The sequence below is a fragment of the Orcinus orca genome, chromosome 8, assembly GCF_937001465.1.
Source record: "Orcinus orca chromosome 8, mOrcOrc1.1, whole genome shotgun sequence".
In the NCBI taxonomy this organism is placed as follows: domain Eukaryota; kingdom Metazoa; phylum Chordata; class Mammalia; order Artiodactyla; family Delphinidae; genus Orcinus; species Orcinus orca.
The window spans coordinates 20,392,511-20,414,371 of record NC_064566.1 but is presented as its reverse complement, the minus strand read 5'-3'; the positions used below and the strand labels follow the sequence as shown (position 1 = coordinate 20,414,371).

General features: G+C 34.9%; 1 long non-coding RNA gene across 1 annotated transcript in view; it reads right to left on the bottom strand.

Moving 5' to 3' along the window:
- Positions 1-2,518: 2,518 nt before the first annotated feature.
- The window catches only part of LOC125965118 (uncharacterized), a 29,358-nt gene continuing 10,015 nt past the window's right edge, over positions 2,519-21,861 (bottom strand). The window contains exons 2-3 of the long non-coding RNA XR_007478650.1: positions 15,391-15,599; positions 2,519-2,591 (exon numbers count right to left, since the gene is read on the bottom strand). This is a non-coding gene — a long non-coding RNA (uncharacterized LOC125965118). The remainder of the gene's footprint in view (positions 2,592-15,390; positions 15,600-21,861) is intronic.

Sequence of the window (21,861 nt, the reverse complement as noted above, 5' to 3'; positions counted from 1 at the left end):
AAAAGTGACAGGATTTTTAAATGATGAAATTGATGAAATTAGTTTATGTATGCTATTACTCATAAGGGCTTTTATTTTTTTTTTTAGCAGGAAAACTTGCTAAGGCCATTGCTTAACATTTTACAGAGTTGTCCTACCATTTAATGCAGTTTCACCAGGAAATCCTTCTATTTCGTAGGCCTGGGGCTTTCTGAAACCAATACATTTATAAAAGGTAAAAATATATCTGTAAGCAAATGCTATCTACTGTTAGTATGCTTAAGTGTATCAAGCCTAAGAACACAGATCTGGATAAATCTCTGTAATGCCCACTGGCATATTCTCAAGTTAAGAACATTACTCAGTGGACTCACACATCCCCAGAAGTACAACATATTATCTGAAACTCACCGTTTGACACTCAGAGTACATTAAGGTAAACAGCTGCTATGCCTTGGGTGGCGGTTGTGGTGGTGGTGTTTTTCCGTTCCTACTACATTTTGGGCCATTGAACTCTTCAAAAAGACTTGCTCCTCAGCATCAGGATCTGTCATTCCTTAGAGTTCATCTTGGTGTGTTCTTAGGATTTCTGTTTTACAGTCATGCCTTCACTTTCACCAGACTATTACTAAAACCACTGTAAGCCATCAAATCCTTTGAGTTGTTCTTAAATAAATCAGATACAGCAAGCTATCCCTGCAGTTTTCTTTTCTTTTCTTTCCTTTTTTTTTTCTCATGGTGCCTCTGGCTGCTTAGCTGTCTCAGTTTGGCAGTAACTCTCCTCTTTGCCTGTCTCAGAAATACAAGGAAATTTACAAATTTCGTGAAAGATGTAGGTTTTAATCAGCTTTTGTTACTTTTAAGGTTTAATAATATTTTGTTATTTTAAGGTTACTTTAATGTACCATTAATGAAATTTTGAAATTTAAAGAACTAACCCTACTTTAACAAAATCTACCTCTCTAAAATAAAGTTACTTTACTTCCATAGTATCTTTTAAAAAAATTTATCTTTTTTTAAATTTTTGGCTGTGTTAGGTCTTCATTGCTGCTCATGGGCCTTCTCTAGTTGTGGCGAGCAGGGTCTACTCTCTGTTGTGGTACGCGGACTTACTGTGGTGGCTTCTCTTGTTGCAGAGCATGGGCTCTAGGCACGTCAGCTTCAGTAGTTGTGGCTCGCGGGCTCAGTAGTTGTGGCACATGGGCTCAGTAGTTGTGGCTCACGGGCTCTAGAGCACAGGCTCAGTAGTTGTGGTGCACAGGCTTAGCTGCTCTGCGGCATGTGGGATCTTCCCGGACCAGGGCTGGAACCCATGTCCCCTGCATTGGCAGGCGGATTCTTAACCACTGCACCACCAGGGAAGTCCCTTCCATAGTACCTTTTCTACTGTAACCTATATATGGAATATATGACTTCAATATCACTTTATCTTCAGTTTTGTTTTCCACTTAACAACATCAAATCATAAAGTTTAATTTTGGGGGGTAGTCCTCATAACTGCAAATTGAATAGCTAAATAAAATTCTATCAGAATTACCTTAATTCAAACATTTTATTACTGTTAGACATTTGAATTATTCTGGGTTTTTTTGGCAATTATATATGTATTCCAATATTTATCTGCACATAAAATTTTATCCTCTGAAATTATTTCCTTGTTATAAATTCTCAAAAATGTGGTTGCTAGATGAAAGTACATGAACTTTATGATATTTATAATTTATGAATCTGTGCTAGTAACTAACTAGGAGAAGCTCCTCTCTGACTCCTTCATGTTCTTGTTATAGTTCTGACAGTCGTTGATATGAGTCAGGGATAAATTGGCTCCCAAGAGATACTATCGGAGATGGTAGTAAAGGCTGACAAAACCAGGGTGAAGAGAAAGATCTTAAATGGTACATTCTCCTTAGATTAAATCTCTTTGGATTCCTGGTCTAGTCGGATTTTTCTCATTTGGAAGCTACTTCCTTTGGAGACTTTGTTATCCCTTGAGTTTTGTTTGGTCAAATAGAGGTTCCAGTGCCTCTTTTCTTTGGAAGAAGTCACCCACTCTCTTCCTGTGTTTGGAAATTCAGAGAAGCAGTGGCCTTCCAACTTGATATAGCTTGATGTCAGAAGAAAACAGTAAGTGAAATAAATGAATTTGACTAATTGCCCTAGTCTAAGAGGAGGCAAATTTTTTTGTACATAGTTGCAGTAAATATTACAGGCTTTGTGAGCCAGGATGTAAAATCTAAGATACTATGTAGGTACTTATATAACAAGAGAGAAAACAAATTTCCACTATTTTTGTAATTGATGGAATTCAAAGTATTTATAATTGTACATTTTTTGTTGTAAAAAAAGTCCAATAATGAGAAGAATTGAACAATTTTTGAAAAATATTTTGCTTAATTGTTCTTTAAAGTTAGTATTCTTTGTGATCAAACTGATTTTAAACATTCACCTGTTTTAAAAAAAAAAAAATCTTAGCTCAGAGGCCGTAAAAAAACAGGTAAAATCTAGATTCGGCCCGCAGACCTCTGTTCTAGTTCTTTAGAAAAAAACTGTTGTTTTCTGTTCCCTTGTCTTGTTTCCCTTTGAGATCATTAGTCCATAAAAAAGGTATGGGCCTAAAAGAAAGGAATAAAAGCTAGATTTTAGTCTTTCCCTCAAGACTTTGTTCTTAAGAAAAAAGGATGCCTTCACTCTCTTGTAGAGATAAGATCAACTGGGTTTTTATTTAAGAGATTATTGCTTTTAATTCTACTTATATTCATTGACATTTAGGTTTAAGTGAAATAGGGATAGTGTTAGAAGCTACCTACTCACAGGTCTAATAGAAAATTCCATAACAATGATTTATCACAATCAATTACCTCAGAGTTAAATAATCATCAAAAAAAGGAATACAAATAAGTTTATGATTGTTCTAAAATTAAAAACTTTTATTGCCTTTGCATGTTTTAACTATTTAATATTAAGGCTGATTTTTAAGTATATCATAAAATCTCAAATATCTTAACTTCTTAACCTAACAATATTGTGATATAGGCAAGGAATTTCAATGTACATTTCAGAAATGAAAGATTTAGCCTCAGAGAAATCTTACTCTCAGATAACACAGAGTTAAAAGCAAGAAAAAAGAAATTAACACATTCCCTCACGGAGGTTGGTCATTCCATGAGATGTTTTGCAAGACTGATGGCCCTTTTACTTTACTTCCTCACTGCCTCTTCCTCTCTATTCTGCCTTTTTACTTGACTTCCTCACCGCCTCTCCTTCTCTGATTCTATAAAAGAAACTGGCATCCAGACCCAGATAAGATGGTTTTTCAGAGATGCTAGTCTGCCATCTTCTCGGTCTGCTGGCTTTCCGAATAAAGTTGTATTCCTTGCCTCAAAAAAAAAAAAATAGTAGAAGCTAGACATCAAATTGAGTCTTCATGCTCCCACATTCTGTATAACAAAGAATTGATTGTATTTTCTCAATTCCTAGTTAATAAATTAAATTATTTGAAACATTTGGTGTTTTAGTCAAGTTTCTCCCAAGAAACAGAAAACAGAACCAAGAGGATGTATGTATGTATGTATCTATCTATCTCCCTATTCATTTGTCTATCTATAAGAAATTTATTATAAGGAATTAGCTGATGTTATTATGGAGGCTGAAAAGTTCCTAGATCTGCAGTTGGCAAAATGGAGGTTCAGAAGAGCTCGTAGTATAGTTCCAGTCTGAGTCCACAGTCTTTAGAACCAGGAGAACCAATGGTGTTAAGCTCTGACCTGAAAGCCCACAGGTTTGAGACCCAAGAAGAGCTGATTATTTAGTCCAAGTCCAAAAGCCAGAGAGGACCTACTTCCCAGCTCTTGCAGTCAGGCAGGAGAAGCTCCCTCTTACTCAGCCTTTTTGTTCTATTCAGGACTTCAATTGATTAGATGAGGTTCATGCTCATTAGGGAGGACAATGTTTTATTCAGTCTACTAATTCAAATGGAAATCACATCTAAAAATACTGTCACAGAAATATTCAGCTTACTGTTTGGTCAAATATTTCGGTACCCCCTAGCTCAGTAAGATTGACACATAAAAAGAGCCACCTCTGTTGGCTAAACTTATGATAAATATTTGATTATTTCATCTCATCAATTATGGGTAGGTGAAATTCAAAATGCATTCTAAGAAATATTCATAGAATTCTTCTTGTAGAGTTGAATATAGTGTACTCAGTGATGTGTATAGTCATGACCAGATGAACACAGGGGCTAATCCCCATAAAATTTATAGTTGGCCTTCTGTACCTATGGTTCCTCTGCATCCACAGTTTCAACCAAACATGGACAGTGTAGTACTGTAGCATTTACGATTGAAAATCATCCGTGTATAAGTGCACCTGCACAGTTCAAACTCATGTATTGATAGTTCAAGGGTCAACTGTATATGTGATTACAGATTCCCTGCACTTGTTTAACTCTCCATATTGTCTTTTCATGATGACATAATGTTTACAATAGAGAAAATAAGTAAACATATTTTATACAGTTTGAGATAGAATAACAAGTGCTAGTGTGTATTGGGAGAAAAAAACTATACACTTAATAGAATTGATGGAGACTTCAAAAGGTCAAAATATAGAGCCTGAACCTTTAGGATAAAAAACCTAGCATTTAGAAAGGTTTTATTTGGAGGGTAAGGGAGAGTTGCCTCAAAATGGAAGGGAGAAAGTTAGAAGTATTTTTTGGTATTAGGCACATAGAAGAATATCCTTCTCAGTGTGTAAGGATATTTGCTTAGTGGCTCAGTAGAAGGGGAATTAACAGAATCTAAGAAGAGATATAAATAAAAAAGACAGTAATTAGTGTAAGTGCAGATCTAGAAAATCACTTACTCTCCTATCTACTTTTTTGTTCTGGATTGAATTAGTATACATCAATGTTCCTCATAACCACGTATATGGTAGGAAATTAACCACAATTTGAGTAAAAATCTCCCAAGCTTTAAAAAAAATTAATTTTTAGTTTTATTTTGAATTTCTTTAAAAGAAGATGTATTTACACCCTTTTTAATGATAATAAAAGTAATGGGTCATATCAGACAAAAATGTGTATAAAATCATTCCTAAAATAGTTACTAACTCACGTTTAAATGCAAATATCTGTTATATAACTTTATATTTAATTTTTCTATGAAATAATATATAATATATATATTTATTCAATATGAAATAACTATTTACAGTCATGTGCCAAGTATATACAGAGTACTTACTAGGTGTCAGGCACTGATCAAGGTACAAGGGATAGAGCAATGTAGAAATCGAGGAAGACACTGCCAGTATGAAACTGAAATTCTAGTCAGGGAGATCAAAAGAGAAAAAAAAAGCAATAAATGCATAGGGTAATTCAGACTGTGATTAGATTGTGATATGAATAAAATAAGTATGGTGATAATACAGAAACTTTCAGAGAACAATGGCTAGTGGAAATGCAAATTTAAAAACAACATAATTTTAATATAAGTTAAAAGAAGAACCATAAGAACTCAGTGACTGATGAAATACGAAGGCTAAAAGAACAGGAGGGTTTATGTGTATCCCTCAGGATTTGAGGTTTGCTCAAGAGGTTAGATGATGGAGCTACACTTTAAAGATATGAGAAAGACCATGGAGGAGAAGCTTGGGGCAGTGAAAACAGAAATTAAGAGTTCTTTGATTTAAGATGCCCACTAGATATTAAAGTGGAGAATTTGAATAAAAGATATGCAAGACTGAAACAAAAGGGAGGGACTAAATTGTAAGAAGTATGTGATTCATATTTAAATAAGTGCCATTTAAGAAGATGATGAGATCAACTAAACAAAGTACAGATCTTCCTCAGCTTATGGTGGGGTTACATCCTGATATACCCACGGTAAACTGAAAATAGTCAAAAATGCATTTCATACACCAAACATCATAGCTTACCCTTGCCTAACTTAACAGTGCTCAGTACACTTACATTAGCCTAGAGTTGGACAAAATCATCTAACACAAAGTCTATTTTACGGTAAAATGTTGAATATCTCCTGTAGTTTATTGAACCCTGTACTGAAAGTGGAAAAACAGAATGGTTGTATGGGTAAATAATGGCTTTAAGTGTATCAGTTGTTTACCCTTATGATCATGTGGCTGAGCATGTGGTCACATATCGCTAGCCTGGGAAAAATCAACATTTAAAATTCAAAGCACCGTTTCTACAGAATTCCTATTGCTTTTGCACCATAATAAAGTTAAAAAAAATGTAAGTCAAACCATCCTGAGTCGGGGACCATCTGTATAGCTAAGTGTTATATAAAACACTTTTATGTACTTCTTGTTTCCATAAGGAGTTTCTCTAGATGCATTCCTGGATTCTCTCCATCCTTTGATCATTACTCCTTAAGGAAATGTGAAAAATATATCTGCATTGTAAATCTGGAGAGCGGACATGTTCATCTCAACTGCAACAGTTCCATTCTTTTGGGAGGATGACTCTCAACAAAGGAGTTTTTCTCTGCTCCTCCATTCTATAAATCTTATCTTGACCAGACTCCTGACAAATTGGACTCCATATCAGTATCATCATTATATAATGGCCTTTACATTAACTTTCTGTTATGTTTTGTTCCTTGTTCAGACCCACCTGAAGAAGAGGTGGGCTGTTGATTGAGTGAAGTCTTAGAAAGCTGTCAAATCAAAATTAATTCTAAAGAGCTTATGACTGAGTTGGAGAGATGAAGCATGAATACATGAGAAGATAAAAGGATATATTCAAGACTTTTTTCAAAGAAGTACATGTTTTCTGACAGGAAACTAGATCACATGATAAATGCTGGAAAAGTCTCAACTGGGTGAAGACCACAAGTGACTGGATGAACCACTCTAGGAAAACAAGATTGAGGAGAGCATGGAAGAATGAAAAGGATCTGTATTGGCAAAAGAGAGTAGGGTGAGAGAAATTATATTAAAATGTGTCAGGAAAATGCAAAGTCAGTATCACCTCTGTGATTTTGACCTTTGCTTTTTCCCTTATCCACTTCTTCATCTTACCTCTGAGAGTAACAAGACATGCTCATCTCTTTTTGCTCATTTTCCAATTGTCTAGAAACACTGGGTGAAGGGTAAAGCAAGACATATTAGACTTACAATAACCTGTGCTCTAATTACCTGTTCAGTCCTATTCCCTGGTATTCTCCTTTTCATTATTTTATTTGCTCATTTCATTCATTTATTCATTCATTCAGTTAATGAATCAGCCAATGTGCATTTATTCAATGGTTACTGAACATCAGCTATCTTTGGGGCTCTGATGACACTATAGTAAAGAAGACAGATGCAGGTGTGCCCTTGTGAAGTTACAATCAATCAGAGAAGACAAACATAAAGCAAATTATTTCAAATAACCAATAACGGCTGTTCTATCTAGAAACCATGAAGTGAGAGTATAGGTTTGGGATACAGAAGATGGCTCAGTTTAGCTGAACACAGGGTTATTTATTTAATTTTTCATTCATAAAATGTTATGTTCCTTTACAAAACATGCCAAACACTTTGCTAAGCTCTCAGTGTAATTGGGTATAACTTCAGAAAAAACAGAAATTCTTAAAAGGTAAGAATTTTAAAGAGAATTGAATGCCAAGTGTCTGGATATCAGGTTTATACCCAAAAAGATCACCTCAGTTTTAGACAAAAGTTTGTGAAATTTCTATTAATCATACTGATATTTCTGGATAGAAGATAAGATAAATGTATTATCTGTTAGGGATAATGCCTGTATTTTCACTGATCAGGAAAATACCCTAGAATTTTGTACCTTAAGGAAAAAAAAACACATAATAATCATTTAAAAAATACCAAATAGCAGGGTGAGCATATTTTCTTTCATCTTTTCAGCCATTTCAAAAATAAGATTGTAAATAATTGTGTGGTTACAGTGAACTGTGTAGCACAGTATTGAGATGCAGGAAACACTTGTCTTCCAATACAGGTTCCTGGGGAGTCCCACTTCTTACGACGTATTTGTATTTGTTGAAAAGGACAGAAACTTTGAATTTAAGTGAAGAATAAAGGCCTCTAGCTATGAGTTATTGTGGAAAAACTGCTCAATTAGTGAATATCTCCCTCAGGTCCCTTCAAAAGGAAACTCTTCTATCAAAAAGTTATTTGATACGGGAAGCTGCTTTTATTTTAGGAGAGGGAGATAGAAGACCTTCAGTAGAATAACTTAGTCTTTATACCTCTTTTTTCCTTTCTTCTTTCCTTTCTTTTCTTTTCTTTCTTTCTTTCCTCCTCCCTCCCTTCCATTAGGCTGTAGTACACACACACACACACACACACACACACACACACACACACACACACACACACAAGGAATAATGGAAAAAGTTTCATATTTCCCTTCCTCATCACCCCCGTTTCTTATTAACCTCACCGAACCAGAAAGCAAACAAGCAAGGCTCTAATAAGTTCTCCTTTTGGAAAATGAACATGCTGAGATTCAGAACCAAACCATTTAAAATGTACATTTGCTATCTATTAAGTGTGCGGACTAAAGTCACCACAGTATAGAGATTGCTTCCCTATGATAGTAGTAGAAGAAATTATTGTGTTGGGGGGTGATTTCAGCTGTAACCCATTTCCAGAGGGTACCCAGAGAGGCTCAGGATGTCTGCTGTAGAGAAATAGAGATGCTAAGAATCTAAACAGGAGGCTTGTTCCCTAGAGCCACGGAAAGAAGCTCAGGCCAGCACTTGAACACAGAGCTACAGAAGGCTGACTTTGACTGGAGGCTTGGATTGGTCTAATGAGTATCCAGTTGGGAAGATAAGGTGGATGTTTAGAGTTTCTTAATCTGTTTTCACTCAGGCAACATGAAAGCTCTCCATGTGTTTGTGGCACTGTAGTTAAGTGTAAGGGCTATACACAGCATGAATAAGATTGAATTTATCAGAATCCTCTACGATAAGTATATAGAGTCACTTTTCACTTCAGAACCCTTAAAAAATATGACTGTTTTTTACACCCAGAGCTGTGGAACACATTCTTCCCCCAGTGCACTGAAATTTTCATGAAGCTAATAATCTACTGGTTTTCACAAATGAGTGATCCTCAGGTTGTGGAAATTTTGAGATTCAGAAAAGTCCTCTTTACTGAATAAAACTTGATAAAAAGAACCAACAATGTAAAACGGGCTAAGAAATTGAATTCAATCTGGTCACTTATATTTACTTTATACTTGATTATAAATAAATAAACATAAGTCTACAAGTTATTTATCTTTGGGTGAAATTATAAGAAAATAGAAACCAAAAGTCACAATGGTATTTAATTTTGAAAATGGATAGTCTTATTGAGGAAAGGACTTGGAAATTTATACTACTAAAATGGAGATGAGATGCTTGGGTAATATCTATATTCCAATTGTCTCAGGGGCTCAGGAAATGAAGACTATTAATTAGATTGGCCAAAGGTTTTATTTGAGTTAAAATTTATATCCCCACCTTGTAATCATGTTCACAATTCTTTCAATGTTTCTTAAGTAATGGAATGAAACTCTTTGAGATATGCAACAGTTTATTGAGATTACCATTTGAACTCTCAAGAGTTTGTTTTAATCTTCTATTACCCACACAATTGGTAAAAGACATTTATTTTAGAAATCACATTTGTTACAATATGCTTAACATGGAAAGTTTATTTGTTTAAATGTTATAAGAATTTGGATATACTCGAGCTATAAAATGAACCCGTTAGGCTTATGGACATTAATCTAACGTTTAAGACCTCTATGGCTTTGTTTATTAATTCCACCTCTATAAATACAGTGTTAAATCTCTTTAGTAAGAAAACAGTCTTGGTTTTCACCTCAAAAGCACATTTATTCTAAATACTAACTTTTGAAAATTTAATTTTCCACACAAGGCAAAATCCTGTTTCTTTCGCAATGTCAAGCCAAAGAAATTGATCTCATCCTTAGGGCCTGTACTTTACCTCATCCAATCCTAAACTGGTTTAAGCTACTTGACCAATTATGAATGGTGGGACTTTCAAGGCAGACAGGAATATAATGCACAATGAGTCCTCTACTCTAATGGTTCTCAACATTTGGTTCCCAGTCCAGCAGCAAAAGTATTACCAGCACTGCCTGTTGACATGTTATAAATGCAGTTTAGAACCCTGCTCTGGACCTACTGAATTCGAAGACGATTCTGACTCACAATGGAGTTTAATAACCACTGCTCTACTTTATTCAGCAAATCAGCACCACTCGCCATTATGGACAAATGTGCCTCCATAGCTGTTTTCTAATTTTTTCTAATATTGCCTTTAAAGCATTCATAGCCCCCCAATTAACCCATGCTGTGATTTTCTCAGGTTTGTAGGAAAAAAAAGTAGCTTCCCCACAAAAACATCTTTGACTCCATTTTCACCCACATTCTATAAAGACAAGGTAGCTTCATCAAACACATGCACTTCAAAATCTCAAGGATGAAAAACCTATCTTAGAGACATTTTTATTCTGCTTAGTTTACAGCCAAGATATCAGTATCATCTTATGAGTTTATATGCCAAAAGATCTGGCAAGGCAACAAATTCATTTCCCTGAGTGTTTCCATTTGATACACTTAAAAAGCAATACAGGTGAAGAATAGAAGTGCCTATGTGAGCACATTTCCTCAGCAGCTGATGTTAATGTTTAATTCACTTCTGGGGAAGAGCAATGACAGATATGAGGCTCTAATTGAATAGACACACAGCTGCCTTTAATACTGTACAGTTAAAAACCTGTCAACAACATATGATTATTCTCTTTTTTCTGAGAAAATATTACAGAAAACAATGAACGTATCTGAGACACGGCATAGTGAGGTGTGGTTGAGAAGATGAAACTACCTTATATTACATTACATATTTATTTGTGTGAAAAGAATGTGAGTTTCATGATAGTAGAGACGTTGTCTCTCTTGTTTAGCCTAGATGTGTTCTTAAGTTTAGAACTGGATAAAAAAAACTAAGTGATAAATGAAACAAACACACAAACTGAGAAGGAAGGCTCTCTATAAATCCTAAGTAACATTGCTCTTGAGAGTCTCAGTTTCTTCATCTGTAGAAACAGACAAAGACAAGGGAGAAACTGATGTACAAATGAATAACGGCCAGACGGTATATAAAAATAGAACTCTGACCCACAATCTGCAACAATTTGTAAGGATGCCAAACCATAATCTGAATAGCAGTTGACTCCAAACTGTCAGAACTTAGCCAACTACCAGTTTCCCTAATTTCTGCCTCCTCTTCCAACTGAGAACTAACCAGAGAAAGACAAATATGCTTCTTTAACCAACCCCATAGGGTGTCTTGTCTCTAGTCAGCCCACCTCCAGCTTCCTCATGGCAACCACTTCCAATCAGGGCATACCTTAAGCCTTCTCTTTTTTCTCCTATAAAACTTTTATACTCCCCTGTCTGCCTATAAGTCTGTCAAACATAGGTGATGGTGGCTGACTTCCTTGCTATATATAGCAAGCTGTGAATAAACAGCATTTGCTTGTTCTAATTTGGGTAATCTTTATCCATTTCCACAGAACCGAGCCTGTAATATTTAAATGTTCTCAGCACTACAATTTTATAAATTTCTAGAGACTATGACCTCCAAGGAAGAATTTACATCAATCTAAATGCAATCTTCCAACTCTAGATGATAAAACCATAATGAAGATGCTATGCGAGAACGTTAAAAGAGTGCTAAGATTTTAATCAAAGATGGAAAGGAGAGGGTGGGTTAGCCACAGGAAAAAAAAAATCACAAATTTCAAGTGGGCTTTTCAAACAGGGTATTATCATGTTATCCACATTGTTTTCAAATCACAATTTGCACCGCAGTGAACCAACCAAAGAGTTCCAAATCCCTCATTACTCATCCCAGAACAGGAAAGCTTCAAAGAACATTGCCAAAGCTGAGGATATTATTTAATAGATCCATTCTTCCACAGATAGATTTGAAAAAAATGATACAAGTATAAGGTCTTGGTCAGTGACCTTCGAAAGTTAGAGTGGTGGGAGGGTCAGCTGAGAATGTCCACTTTGTGTAGAATGACTAAAGTGGTGGTTATCTATACAGTACTTAAAAACAACAATAAAACTGAGTAAAAGTTGCTGTGATTTTGATTATTCCCTGGTAACAATCTAAACAGCGGTTTATCAATCTATATAATGCACTGGTAATCTAAACAATGTCAGTGTTAAAAAAAGAAACAAAAAAAAAACACTAGAGGGATAAGGGGGTCTGGAGTTTCCCTGGTCTAAGTTCAAAACAATGGCTCTGGTTACACTGAGGTTGAATGTCAGTAATATATATGTGAGCTACATTTTAGCTACAGTTTTATTACTTATCCTTTAGCAAAAATTAAACTCAACATAAAAGTTAACTTCAAACACATCCTTTAGCAAAAATTAAACTCAACGTAAAAGTTAACTTCAAACACTTTTTTATTCAGTTGACTCCTTGACACATGCAGGCTCAGGCATGTGTCAAGAAAGTCTCATTTCTTTTGAGAATAAGATTGCAATTGTCAAGTTTTTCAAGCTCACTTTGGGCACATTATATATCTCTAACATCATGATTCTACATATCTCTGTGTTTAAATAAGATATTTAGAATAAACAGTGATAATACAATGATTTTGAAGATGAAGCATTAGAACTTGACTCACATCAATTCTGCCATTCTATGCTAATACTTGGTGTCTTTATTTGTGAAAAAAGTAAAACACTTAAATGAAATGTGAAGAGTAAGGTGAAATATTTTTGTTTGGTAAGTGTCTAAGAGCTTAGAATACAGAATGGCCTGTTAAATTTGAATTTGGTTAAACAGTGATTTTTTTTTAATATAAATACTTCCCTTTCAATATTTGAGACATACTAAAAAGAAAATATTTTTTATTTGTCAGAAATTCAAATTCAATTGGGTATCCTGTATTTTATTTGCTAAAACTGAAATATTATTAGAATTTTAGTTTATAAATGACATAGCTTACTGAATTTGAAAACATTTAAAGATGAAATAAAGTAGAAATTTTTTTCAATGTTTTGATTAGTTTAAAACTGAAGAATGAATTAAGAAAATTAAATGTTACATCAATGGTACATTTACTGACTTCCAAAATTTTATCTATTGAAATTATTTTAGTTTTATTAAAATCCAGTTATTACCAGATAAGTATTTCATATAGTATTATTATACAAGACTACAGTCAAGAGATCAAAGTTCAAAATCTTAGGTAGGTATTAAAAAAACTATCCCAGAAATAGACCCACATAAATAAAGCCAACTGATCTTTGACAAAGGAGCAACGGGAATAAAATGGAGAAAAGATAGTCTTTTAAACAAATAGTGCTAGAACAATTGAATATCTACAGGAAAAAAAAAAAAGAATCTAAATATAGACCTTATACACTTCACAAAATCTAACTCAAAATGGACCATAAACCTAAATATAGAACTTCTAGAAAATTACAAAGGGGACAACTTACATTATCTTAGGTCTAGCTATGACTGTTTAAATAAAACACTGAAGGCAAATCCATGATAGAAATGATAGATAAGCTGGACTTCATTAAAATTAAAATTTTCTGCTCTGCAAAACACAATGTCAAGAGTATGAGAAGAAAGACAAGCAACGAACTGGGAGAAAATACTTGCAAAAGACACATCTGATAAAGGCCTGTTATCTAAAACATACAAAGATCTCTAAAAATTCAACAATAAGAAAATGAACAAGCTGATTAAAAAATGGGCAAAAGAGCTTAACAGACACCTCACCAAAGAAAGTATACAAATGGCAAATAAGCATATGAAAAGATGTTAGTATATCATTAGGCATTTGCAAATTAAAACAATGAGATACCGATACACACATACTGGAATGGCCAAAATCCAAAATACTAACAATACCAAATGCTGGCTAGGATGTGGAATAATTCTCATTCATGCTGGTGGGAATTAGGTACAGCCACTTTGGAAGAGAGTCTGGCAGCTTGTTACAAAACTGTATTTTACTATGTATATTACTATACGATATAGCAATCATACTCTTTGGTATTTACCCAAGAGTTGAAGACATACATCCACACAAAAAGCTGTATGGCAATGTTTATAATAGCATTATTCATAATCACCAATATTTGGAAGCAACAAAGGTGTCCTTTGGCAGGTGAACTGATAAATAAACTTTATAGATTCATCTAATGGAATACTACTCAGTGCTAAAAATAAATGAGCTTTCAAGGCATGAGAGATATGGAGAAAACTTAAATGCATATTACTAAAGTGAAAGAAACCAATCTGAAAAGACTGTGTACTACATGATTCTAACTATATGACATTCTAGAAAAGGTGAAACTATGGAAACAGTAAAAAGAGCTGTGGTTGCAATGAGTTAGTGGGGAGAGGAGATGAACAGCACAGAAGATTTTTAGGGCAGTGAAACTATTCTGTGTGACACTGTAATGGTGGATACATGTCATACATTTGTCAAAACTCATAGAATATACAACACCAAAAAAAATGCTGATGTGAACTACAGAATTTGGATGATGATGTGTCAATATAGGTTCATGGAGTATAACAGATGTACCCCTGTGGTGTGGTTATACCTGTGTAGGATCAGGGGCTATATGAGAACTCCCTGTACTTGCCACTCAATTTTGCTGTGAAACTACAACTGCTCTAAAAAACAAAGTTTACTAATTTAAAATATCGAATGTTAAAAATGATGTTTTCTTTTGTACTGTTAATTTTATTTCATTTCTTTGTTTTACAGGCACACGTATATATGACACCCAATAAAGAAAATTTTCACTTTCTCAGTTTCTTTTGTGGTTATTATTCATTGCACTTCATGATTATTACGGAAAATGATTCTTATATAGAGAAATGGGTATTTAAAGTGCCTGATTTAGATGTCAAATGCACTAAGGGTATTTAAAGTGCCTGATTTAGATGTTAAATGCACTAAGTTCTCCATTGGTGTCTACAATTTTCCTATTACTAAAGGCTACATAACAAGTTTCCTTTTACCTGTAACTGAATTCATACATCAGAGCTTTTTAACATGCCAGAGACAAGGGTAAAAGTCATAAATTAATTAACATTTACAGCTGAACTCAGTTATCTGCTGCTTCTTTTGTTTGCTAATTTTCTTGAGACGAAAATTTGAAGGGAAAAAAAAAATCTCTAAGAGTACTTCCTAATAACTTTTTTTCTGAATGGGGGCTACTTTGAAATGCTTTTTTGCAAAATTTTAACCTTGGTGTTTGCTGACCCCACAAGAAATTTTTCCCAAGAGATTTGAGAAGAGCTCCTGTTAAATTAAGATTATATTTTTCTAACAAGAAGCCAGAGGAACACTATACTTACCTTTTGAATAAAGAAAAGGATTCTCCTGTGAAGCCATCAGGTCCTGGGCTTTTGTTTGTTGGAAGATTTTTAATCACAGTCTCAATTTCAGTGCTTGTGATTGGTCTGTTTATATTTTCTATTTCTTCCTGCTTCAGTCTCGCAAGGTTGTGCTTTTCTAAGAATTTGTCCATTTCTTCCAGGTTGTCCATTTTATTGGCATACAGTTGCTTAAAGAAAAGGAAAAGATTTTGAAAGGAAAATGTCTGCATTCTCCAGCTCTCTAATTCTAGGTCACTTCTTCCCAGAATTATTCCATCCTTTAGAAAAATAACCATTCATCCACTCTTCTCTCCTTATACCTGGTATATCTCTGTTGTTGGCATTACAGTATGCAACAAGTATTTGTTTACATCTCTGCCTTGCCAAGAAGACTGACTACACTGTGAGGTAATGAATGTATGTATGTATGTATTTGCATATGCCTAGAACAGATGTGTTTGCAGCAAATACTCATTGACTATATGTATTTTTAAGATTAAATACTTTTTTTGAGATATAACTGACATTTAACATTATATTAGTTTCAGGTATGCAACATAATGATTTGACAAATGTATACATCACAAAATGATTACCACAATAAGTTTCGTTAACGTTCATTAGCACATAGTTATAATTTTTTTTCTAGTGATCAGAATTTTTAAGATCTACTCTCTTAGCAACTTTCAAACAATACAGTATTATTAATTATAGTCACCATGCTATATACATCCCAAGTACTTACTTATTTTATAACTGGAAGTCTGTACCTTTTGACCTCCTTCACCCATTTTTACCCAATCATTATCACCCCACCTTTGGCAACCACCAATCTGTTCTCTGTATCTATCAGAATTTTTTTATATTCCACATACAAGTGAAATCATATAATATTTGTCTTTCTCTGTATACTTATTTCACTAAGCATAATGCTTTTAAGGTCCATTCATGTAGCTGCAAACAGCAAGAGTTCCTTCTTTTTATGGCTGAATAATATTCCATTGTGTTTGTATTTAACCATTCATTCACTGCTGGACACTTAGGTTATTTCCATATCTTGGCTATCGTAAATCATGCTTCAACGAACATGGGGGTGCATATATATTTTTGAGTTAGTGTTTTCATTTTCTTTTGATAAATACCCAGAAGTAGAACTGCTGGATCATATGGTAGTTCTATTTTTAATTTTTAAAGGACCTCCATAATGTTTTCCATTGTGGCTGCACCAATTTATATTCCCACCAACAGTGCACAAGGATTCCCTTTTCTCCACATTCCTTGCCAGCACTTGTTATGTCTTTCATTTTTGATAATAACCATTCCAAGAGATATGAGGTGACATCTCATCATGGTTTTGGTTTACATTTCCTTGATGATTAGTAATGTTGAGCATTATTTCACGTGCCTGTTAGGCATCTGCATGTCTTGTTTGGAAAAAATGTTTATTCAGATTCACTTCCCATTTTTTAATTGTATTGTTTGATTTTTTGTTATTGAGTTGTAAGAATTATCTGTGTATTTTGGATATTAACCACTTATAAGATATACAATTTGCAAACATTTTCTCCCATTCCATAGGTTGCCTTTGCTATACAGAAGCATTTTAGTTTGATGTACTCCCACTTATTTATTTTTGCATTTGTTGATATATTTTTTTCATAGTACTGATTTTCCAGATAAATACCTAGATAATTCTAGCACTTTCTATTAATGACTGGAAAAAGAATCAGGTTAAATTTTAATTAATAATTCACAACCAGGACTTAATTCTTCAGGAAAGGTTGTGGAGGAACAGAACTGCCCTATTGGTGTAGTCCATATTGAAGGGCTAGTTTTCCCATCTCTAGCGTTCATGATTTGTGAAATATTAGACACTTTACAATCTAATTGGGACATATCTTTGGCACTTATGTTCTAAAAGTGTCTTCATGTGCTCCAGGCTCTTCCAGCCCTATGGCTACTTATGCTTAATATCTTCTGGTTTATGTTACTCTGGCATATTCAATGTATATATAATCTTTGTAAAAACTAAAAAAAAAGGGCTTCCCTAGTGGCGCAGTGGTTGAGAGTCCGCCTGCCGATGCAGGGCACATGGGTTCGTGCCCCGGACCGGGAAGATCCCACATGCCGCGGAGCGGCTAGGCCTGTGAGCCATGGCCACTGAGCCTGTGTGTCCGGAGCCTGTGCTCCGCAACGGGAGAGGCCACAACAGTGAGAGGCCCGCATACCACAAAAAAAAAAAAAAAAAAAAAGATCATTTCTATTCAGAAATATTTTCTGTAGTATTATATCACTGCAAAAAAGAAAAACTGAATATGACTCATACTTTCCAGACCATTTTTATTTTGGATAAGAAAGAGCTATGTGCTTATGTTTGTGAACTGAGGCTGGGGAGGGAAATAGAGAAGTCTCGAATGATTGGTGGCTTTGGCCTCTAAAATGCCTAGTAGGTTATGTGAAATCTATATTAACCACTCACTCCACCCTTTTACCCATGTACGTTTATTTCTTTTATCGCCTTCAAAAATTTCAAATTTTCCCTACTTCTCTTCATCAGCAATAAAAATATAAATAGATATTGAGCATCTTTTACATCCCAAACAACTAAAGTTAGTTGTCTGGTACAAAATTAGTTGTTTGGTATATAAGGAAATAAAGGAAACTAACTCTTGAGTGACAAGTAGGTAACAGGCACTGTGCTAAGCACTGTACCTACCTCATTTAAAGTTCTTATCAACCCTGTGAGGGTGGTTTTTTAATATCCATTTTATTGATTAGGAACCTGGGCCTAAAGGTTAATTAATTACACCATGGATTAGCACCATCAGTGGCTGAAGAGGAATTCAAGCTATTAAAGGAAAATTTGTTTCAAATGGTAAAATTATGGCTCCCGTATAAATATAAAATCGACATATGTTAATTATTTGATTTACTCCTTTAAGTAAAATGAGATTCAGTAAGATGCTACGATGGGTTCAAAGGAGAATTTAAAGAACCACACATATATAGGCAATATGGAATGCTGAAATGAATTTACACAGAGTGCAAAACTAGCCAATAACCACAAGATAATGATCAACGGCATTCCACCAGACACAATTTTTTTGCATTCATATGGACAAGAAAATTTTGTATTACTACAAATTTCTACAACTTACAAAGTTGTAAAATAGCTCAATGACAATGAAAGTTTCAGGCCGTATTAATATCAGAAACCCTGGAAGGATAATCTATAATATGACTAGCCATTCATTGAAAAGAAACCTACTATTGTTTTTTTGCAGATTTCAAATGTTTGACAATTTTAGTGACACCACTTAGGAGCTACTGACTAAGTTTATGCTCCATACATACATTTGAGATGCCTGTATCATCTTCAAGAAGTTAACTGAATTGATGGTATTTTGTTTTCTTCCTGTGACCTATGTCTTTCCAAAATTAGAGTGCAAAAATGCCTAGCTGTGGGGATTTAGTTAATTCACCCTGGTTAATTTAAGACAGAAATTATCACCATGGTATGAAAGTTCCCATGTCAGTTTTGGCTTAAAAAATTAATCAGTATATTGACATTTCTATCCTTATGCATTTGTTTTCCCACACCATAAAAGGTCAGTATCAACCCCATAACACTCTGAAAGAAAATAGCTTTTGTCTTTGTTAGTAGAGGTAAAAGTTCATACCTGATTGTAAGCCAGTCACAAAAACTATATAAAGTTCATGACATTTTTTGATCAAGTGGATTACGATATTTTTAAAGGAAACATAAGATGATATTCATCCAAGCAGCATTATTAATTTTTGCTGAGTTCAAATAATGGGCTCTTTAAATTTATACATTCCTGCATAATGTTATTCTGGTTCTCATTTTGGTTTCACTGTGTTAGCAAACAAAGAAATAATGTACAAAGCTTGAGCTTCCCAAACAGACCTAGGAGTTTCTCTTATACTATTTGGAGCCTTAAACATATTTATTTTATATAAAATTACTCATCGTAGTACATAAATTTGGTTTTTTTGAATTATCTTGTTATAGTCTCACTTTTCTTCCTCTGAGGTCCTAGATTCCTTTTGGCTGAATTAAGAGCAAACAAGTTATAAACAGACCAACTTTGGTTTGATTGCCAACTTTGTAACATGATAGAAATACGTAAGCTCTCTAAGCCTAAGTTTTCTCGTCAAAGGAAAGAGGAAATAGCTATTTCATAAATTCTTGTGTGAGTGAAGCTGGTACCTAGCCTATAGGAAATATCTAGTGCCCTGCTATGTTCTGACTTCCTTTCAGATAACTATTGTTATACAATTACCTTCAGACTTGGATGAGAATGTCCCACATATTATATTCCAATATGTCTCTATTAGAAATCCAGTTTTTTATTAGACATATAGAAAATGTAGAAATTGTATTGGTATGTTTCAGTCTCTTGTTTTAGATTGGAAGTTATATTAGTGACAATTCTTCATTCATGTTTTTATTCCACAGTATCTGACATATGTTAGGAATAACATTTTAAATTGTGGAATATTTTTCTTACAATACTTATTTTTATCATTACAATATCCCTCTGAACTAAGTAGTGTAGCATTATTATTATTATTTTTATAGTTGAAAACTTCGAAAATATTTGTTGGCATTTATTTAAAATTTTTATTCATTTGTTTATTTTTTGGCTGCATTGGGTCTTCATCACTGGACGCGGGCTTTCTCTAGTTGTGGTGAGCGAGGGCTACTCTTCGTTGGGGTGTGCGGGCTTCTCATTGCAGTGGCTTCTCTTGTTGTGGAGCACGGGATCTAGGCACACAGGCTTCAGTAGTTGTGGCACATGGGCTCAGTAGTTGTGGTCATGGGCTCTAGAGTGCAGGCTCAGTAGTTGTGGTGCACGGGCTTAGCTGCTCCGCGGCATGTGCGATCTTCCTGGACCCGGGCTTGAACCCGTGTCCCCTGCATTGGCAGGTGGATTCTTAACCACTGTGGCACTGGGGAAGACCCTTGGCTGGCATTTAATATGACCTATTTCAGAGACTCTCAGTGACCTACCTTCCTTCCTTTTTTTCTTTTTCTCTCTCTTTCTCTCTTACTGTCTTTCTCTTTCTCTCTCTCTCTTTCATTTGCACCTGACAGTCAAAACTCATTTCTGTGGTGTTTCAGTCAGCTTGGACTGCCATAACAAAATATTAGACTGGGTGGCTTAAAAAATAGAAATTTATTTCTCGTAGTTTTGGATACTGGAAAGTCCAGGATCAAGGTGCTAGCCAATGTTGGTTTCTGGTGAGAGCTCTCTTCCTCACTTGTAGATGGCCACCTTCTGGCTTTGTCCTCACATGATAGAGAGAAATTAAGCAAGGACTATGATGTCTTTTCTTCAAGGACTCAATCTTATTGGATCTGGGCCCCACTCTTTTTTTTTTTTTTTTTGTGGTACACGGGCCTCTCACTGTTGTGGCCTCTCCCATTGCGGAGCACAGGTTCCGGACGCGCAGGTTCAGCGGCCATGGCTCACGGGCCCAGCCGCTCCGCGGCATGTGGGATCTTCCTGGACCGGGGCACGAACCCGTGTCCCCTGCATCGGCAGGCGGACTCTCAACCACTGCACCACCAGGGAAGCCCTGGGCCCTACTCTTAAGATATCATTTAACCTTAATTTCTTCCTTAGAGGTCCCACCTCTAAACACAGTACCATGGGGTGGGTGAGTGTTGGGGGGAGTGCTTCAATATAAAAATTTAAAGGGGACACAAACGTTCAGTCCATAACATGTGAGTTGGACTCCAATTGGGGCTGATAATATTGAATATCTTAAAATAGAATACTGAAAATTACTTGTTGCTGCTATGTACATTTTTGTCTACAAAGAACTAGAAATACCAGTGGTCATAAATATAGCAAGTGCAGTATGTGATGAATGATTTTTATTTGTTTGCTCTTCTGAAAAATTGGCAAGAGATAGAATTTTAAAAAAGGTCTATTGTGGTGCTGGTAATAGTTTCTCCCATGTACTTTTTAAAAAGCTCAATTGTATACAGGGTAGTTGGCATTCATGTCATGTCAAGCAATGGCATCCTTGTCTCAGAAGATCTTGTGACATAGTACTTTGGATTTAGAAGGCACTTGTTACAGATTTGCCTGGAAAAATAAACTGAAGGAGACTTCAAGTGTGTGAGAGATGAGTGTCTCCTACATCTAGATGTTTACTCTAGAATTTTAGCTAGAATAAAAATAAATTGATTAAAAATGTTCTAAAAAATCTTTAGATTGTGTATGAATGTTTCATATTCTTAATATTAAAAAGTAAGTATTGATATTTACTGAATATACTTGCTATTTTTCACTTTCTATTAAAGTAAAATATACATGCAGAAAAGTGCACTGGTAGACAACTAAGTTTTCATAAAAATGAACATACTTCTGTAAAACAGGACCCCAAAAAAAGAAACAATTTTTCTAGAACCCTAAA